The sequence below is a fragment of the Podarcis gaigeae genome (genome assembly GCF_964106915.1).
Source record: "Podarcis gaigeae genome assembly, chromosome: 14".
In the NCBI taxonomy this organism is placed as follows: Eukaryota; Metazoa; Chordata; class Lepidosauria; order Squamata; family Lacertidae; genus Podarcis; species Podarcis gaigeae.
In genome coordinates this window covers 50,998,529-51,004,528 of record NC_139690.1, presented here as the reverse complement: position 1 = coordinate 51,004,528, position 6,000 = coordinate 50,998,529, and the positions used below count along the sequence as shown (strand labels likewise).

The window sequence follows — 6,000 nt, the reverse complement described above, 5'->3', positions numbered from 1 at the left end:
TCTTTTTATTCCTTTTGAAAATCAAATAAAAAGTTTTATTTAAAAAAAACTGTTGATTTAAAAAAAAATTGATTTCACCTTTTTATCTTTTGTAAACCGCTTTTAGGTTTCCTCTTTTTTGCAGCCAAGCGGTGTATAAATTTTATAAAATCAATGAGCTTCACAGAAGCAACCAGCCTCTCCCTGTCAACTATAGAGGAAGCTTAGAAAGATTGGGGGGCGGTACCCCAGGGTGCCCACTTGCAAAATGCGACCCCACCCACCCCCAAGCGCTTTCGCTCCTGCTTTGCGCGCCCTGGTTGCAACGCTTCCCGCGTGCCAAGCGCGCTGTCGCGGACTGCAGCGCTCTTCTCAATTTGTCAAGGTGATTGCGCGCGCCTGTGCGCGCACTTCTCTTTTAAAGTTTTTCTGCAACTCGGCTTCCTGCCTCTCTCTCCCCCCCCCCTTCCCTTTTACCCCGCCTCCCGGCCTTTCTCCGCGATGCCTCATCCGCGCCCCTCCGCCGGGCGTCCTCAGCGCGGCTGACTCCTCTCCTCTGCCAGCAACTGCCTCGCGTCGGATCCGAGCAGCAACAAGCGCCAAGGATGCGCTCCTGGATCGCCCTCTGGGCAGGCAGCCCGGCTCGCGAAGAAAATTGACAAAAGACACCAGAGCCGGTAAGATCCGCTTCGTTTCCGATTCTGCTTCAAGTTTTGTTTCTCTTTCAATACCGAAGTAAAAACTGGCTGGGAAACTCGGTTCCAACGCGATCTTTATGGGACCGATCATCGACTCTCTTCCTGGCGCACGTGGTTAAGGATGGGCAAAATAATCTTTGGCCACTCTCGCTTGCTCAGTCCTGGGCACCGTGACTTGCCTACTCCGGAGTAAGCCCAGCAGTGCCGTTCAGGAAGGAGGCAGTGGCGGAGAGTTATTGGTCTATTTCATTTATCTCATAAAATTTATACATCGCTTGATTATTTTAAAAAAAAAACCTCAAAGTGGTTTACAAAAAGAAGAAAGCAATAAAATTATGTGCAAAAGCAGTTAAAAACAACTATTAAAAATTCTAAGTCAGTGATAAAAAGCACATGTCAGCATGCTACCTGGCTGGACAGGCTCATCTAAACAAAGAGCAGGTGTTTTTAGCAGGTGCCAAAAATGATACAGTCAATAGGCAGAGAGTTCCAAAGGGCCGTTGCTACATTAAAGATTGATTTATTACCAATGTGGAAGGAATATTATGTGGCGCCAGTAAGAGGGCTGGTTCTGCAGATCAAAGCGGTGGAGAAACACCCACAGTCCTAGTTATTACTCCCAATTTGAACTTTGACTGCAACCAATAGATTTCCTCTTCCTCTTCCCCTCCCCAAACCCAGAAATCACCTGGAAGTCACTGAAATTGCCTCCATCAGCTGGAGAACTTGGCCTTCACATGGGCACAGTGGGAAAGATCTTCTCACTTACTACAGAAGAGGAGGTGGTGGTATCCCAGAGTTTAGGCAGGAATCCTAACTCCATTTTCCTGGGAATCAGCCCCACTGGATTTAATAGGATTTACTTCTGAATAGGCATGATTAGCCTTGCACCGCAAGTCCCCATTCTCTGATGTAACTAAGCATATCTATACCTAACTGAAAGTAGGGTCCCCTCCATTATAAAAGCTGGCGCAAGAGCTTATTGTTTATCTATTTTTCAAAATGATCACTTAATGTAACAAAATCTCTGGATGGTTTACATCCTCCTCCCATTTTCCTTCCTTTCCTTCCTTGTCTCCCCTGATTGTAAGGTCTTTGGGGCAGGGATCTGCCCTGTTATCCTTCATAAAAGAGGCAGATCGATGACAATTCATCTGTCTACCATCACCATCATCGGTGCGACAGCAACTCTCCCCTAAACTGAAATAGTCTTCATGAGTCAGACTCAACGGGACTTGTACATGCATGACTCAATTCATCTATACGAGGGGTTTTTTAATTCATTCATTCATTCATTTATACATAACATTTCTGTTCCACTCTTCTTGTGCCCCTGCACCACATGGAGTGGCTTACAACAATTTAAAATTGCAAGACAATTAAAAATATTAAAACACATGTAACAATGACCTTAAAAATTAATTTGTTAAAAATCAGCAATGGCCTAGATCAGAGGTTTTCAACCTTTTTGGGTCCACAGCTCTTTTGACCAACTGCATTCTTTCTGTGGCACCTCTGCTAGGCTCAGGAGCCCGGTTATGTCACCCCTTGCCTGCAGAGCTGGCGGCCCCTCACCCCTTTTCAAACACCCTCCCTTGTGGAGTGGTCCCTCAGCCGACTCTGCCTCCGCCTTGGGAGTCCTCTGGGCAGCCACAGCTGCTGCCCCTGGCTCTGAGCTGCCTCCCCACCCCAAAGAGAGGTGCCTCTTCACACTGCCCCACAGAGGCCTGGGAAGCACCCCCTGGCCAGCCCCAGAGGCACCATTCTCCTGGGAAGCTTGTAGCCAGGGCAGCTGCAACAAACAGCTGTGCAAGCCTTTGGGAAGCTGAGATATGAAAGGGCACCAGAGGAGGGAGGGAGGGAAAGAGGGACAGAGGCCAGTGTTGCCTGCAACACCCCTAACCATCATTCAAGGCACCCCAGGATGCCACAGCAGACAGGTTGAAAACCACTGGCCTAGATCACAGAAAAAAATGTCTGCGTATGTAAGTCGTAGCAGGCAAAAGTCTGCCATAATTGTTGTTGTTTAGTCGTTTAGTTGTATCTGACTCTTCGTGACCCCCTGGACCAGAGCATGCCAGGCACTCCTGTCTTCCACTGCCTCCCGCAGCTTGGTCAAACTCATGCTGGTAGCTTCGAGAACACTGTCCCACCATCTTGTCCTCTGTCGTCCCCTTCTCCTTGTGCCCTCCATCTTTCCCAACATCAGGGTCTTTTCCAGGGAGTCTTCTCTTCTCATGAGGTGGCCAAAGTCTTGGAGCCTCAGCTTCAGGATCTGTCCTTCCAGTGAGCACTCAGGGCTGATTTCCTTCAGAATGGAGAGGTTGGATCTTCTTGCAGTCCATGGGACTCTCCAGAGTCTCCTCCAGCACCATGTATGGTGCTGCCATAATTAAAGATGCCTTTTCTGGCTGGAGAAAGAAAGCCAAAGGGTGGGGTAGGGGTGGATACTTTATGGGGTGAAGTATTCCACAGTATGGATGCAGCCACTGAGCTAGTGTGGAAATACCAGAGCATCATTTGGAACCCTAATTTTTGATGTGCACCAGTCCTATAAGGAGCGGTTGAAAGAGCTGACTGTGTTCAAGCCCAGAGAAGAGAAGAATCAGGGGAGACATGATTCCCGCCCCCCCAAAGACCACAGGAACTGTAGTTTACCACTCACAGCACCCTCACAAACAGGATTATTTGTGGGAAGCCATGTGCTTCAAATGTGTGGTGTGTCTATCACGACAGTGATCTTTAAATATCTGGGTGATAGGCTTGTCACGCAGGACAGGCCAAGCGTGTTATCTGTTGCTTCCGAGGGCCAAAGAATGGAAATGGAAGATTTGGGCTAAAGGTAAGGAGAGGCTTCCTGCTGCTAAGAGATCCTGGGCAGTGGGAGCAGCCAGCCTCCAGAGACATCCTGCTCTCCTTGGCTGGAGGCATTTCAGCAGAGGCTAGACCGGGTCATCTGCCTGGTTTGCTGTTATTGCAAGATCCTGCATTGAGCAAAAGGGCTGGGCTGCCAGGGTCCCTTCCAGCTCTGACAATCTATGACTCTGCATTTGTTCCTTTGCAAGGGGAAATTTCCTCTGTGTCTGCTCAGGGGCACTTGGTGCATTCTTGAGTGTTGAGTGTTGGCCCTGAGCACAGGCACGGGGGACCTGAGACATGGCACACATTAACCTCTTCCTTTGGCACTTCGGCAACCTGGCGGAAAGCAAGCAAGGCTATCTTGCCACTCCAGATGCTTCCAAAGGAACAGCAACTGCAAGGAAGAGGAAGAGAAGGAGCAAAAGGAGGTGGGAGAGAGGCAGTTCTGACAAGTGGCCTCTGTACATTGTATGCATACAGTGGCGTAGCGTGGGTTGTCAGCACCCGGGGCAAGGCAAGTAATTTGCACCCCCTAATCCGTGGATTTGCGCCCCCTAACCCTAACCCCCAGGTGTTGCGCCCGGTGCGGCCGGCCCCCTCTGCACCCCCCACGCTACGCCACTGTATGCATACGAGCCTGGAGAGTTTGAATTGCTTCCTATCATATGGCTTTCCCTTTCAGGCTGGGCCAGAGACCTTTCTCTTTCAAGAGATTCCTGAATGTTGCGGTTCATTCTTGAGCATGTTCCAAGGCAGAAGCTGGCAGAAAGCAGATTTGGCGTCTAGCGGGTAGATCACTGGGCGATCTGCGGTAGATCGGCAAGCCTTTCTGATTCTAAACATGTTAACAAAATTGAATAATATTGCACAAAGACAAATAATTGCCTGTTTTTCAGCCCCCTGTAAAATAGGAGCATTACCTGGTTGTCTTTGTCAAGATCTTTGCTCAACTCCGCTGGCTGCTTTGAGGTTAGCAACCCTGATAATTTAAGAATTCAGATGTTGATCTGTTCTGGTAGATGCAGACCAGCCGGTGCCGGATTTACATATGTTAGACAAGCAATAGCTTAGGGCCCCACTCTTTTGGGGGGGGGGCGCCCAAAAAATGTAAAGGAAAAAAACAACTGGATGTACATTTCCAAAATATGAGATAAAATACATATTTTGTTATGTGCAAATGGCTTTGGATACCTATTAGGTCCATAAAATACCATATTCAACACACAAAACCAGGAACAATTTGTTGTTGACAAAAGACAGCTGGACATATAAAGGGCCCCATTACCTTCAGTAGCTTAGGGCCTCATCAAACCTCAATCCGGCCCTGAGACTAGTCCATTGCGTGGCTCATTCTAGTACCTGACACTGAGCCAGCATTTTGTATCTGACTCTTGTCTGGTAGACCATGAGAGTTCTTGTAAAAAGGAAGGAAAATGATCCCACCGCAAGCTTGAGGTCTGTCCACCACAGCTGCAGGGTGCCTCTTGATCGTCACGATCCCCACCACAAAAGCAGCACACTTCCTACAACGCAGCCATTGCTGCATGTTGCACAGAGAAAATCAGGAGTGGTGGGCAAGTTTCCTTTCAGGGAAGCTCTGCCACCATTCCTGAGTTTCTCACTGATCCTGTTCCCTGGTGCACTCTTTGAAAACCTTTCTTTGGTTATCCCTAGCAGCCGAGTAAGATTGTCTTCCATAAACATGGTCTTAACAGTGAGTCCATAAGTGACTGTGGATACCAGTTCTGGATCCACACGTCCTTCCACAGTGGGGACATAGGTTTCCGGGCAGGAGTTGATCGCGGTGTGGATTTGCCAAGCGTGCCTTCCTCTTAGCATGTTTCTCCCTTGCGTCCTGAGTTCGAGTGTCTTCAAAGCCCATGACACCTTCGGCATGCAGCACCCTGGGTCTGGTCCACTTGGGCAACAGAGAGCCCAAGGTTAGAATTAATGGAGGTGGCAGCATGGACTGTACCACCTGAGACTGCAAGTGGGAAATCAGGCTGTTGAAAATTATTTGCTATAGTACAAAAACAGCAGGGAGCCTGCAAGTAGAAAATTAGCAGCAGGAAAAGGCAGAAGTAGAAGCTGATGTTTTCTCTTTACAGTGAGTTTTTTGTTTTTGTTTTATGTAGCATTCAGAAATGACATTCCCCACCCACAGTCTGCAGAGATGCAATTCATTCCACCGACTCTGCTTTTGCACCTGTGCATGCAGACCGGGCCTAAATGGTTGCTGTTCAGAATGGGGTGCACAGGCTTCAGGCTTGCGGGACCTATATTTTGCTAGAATCCTAAAGTCCATCAACCATTGCCAGGGCTGGGTGGGTGCAGGGCAGTTGGTGATGGCAGATACGGCAGCTCAAGTGAAGGAGGTAGTTCCCAACATATCCCTATCTGAGTTCCTAGCACCAATTTCAGAATCAGGACTGAGATTACAGAACTGAGATCCACTCCCCCCCCC

The 6,000-nt window shown here is 48.6% G+C and overlaps 1 protein-coding gene across 2 annotated transcripts in view; it reads left to right on the top strand.

Moving 5' to 3' along the window:
* The first annotated feature begins 482 nt into the window (after positions 1-482).
* The window catches only part of CARD11 (caspase recruitment domain family member 11), a 94,800-nt gene continuing 89,282 nt past the window's right edge, over positions 483-6,000 (top strand). For both annotated transcript variants that reach the window (XM_083711333.1, XM_083711332.1), the window contains exon 1: positions 483-656. The gene's annotated coding sequence lies outside the window, so the exon portion shown is untranslated. The remainder of the gene's footprint in view (positions 657-6,000) is intronic.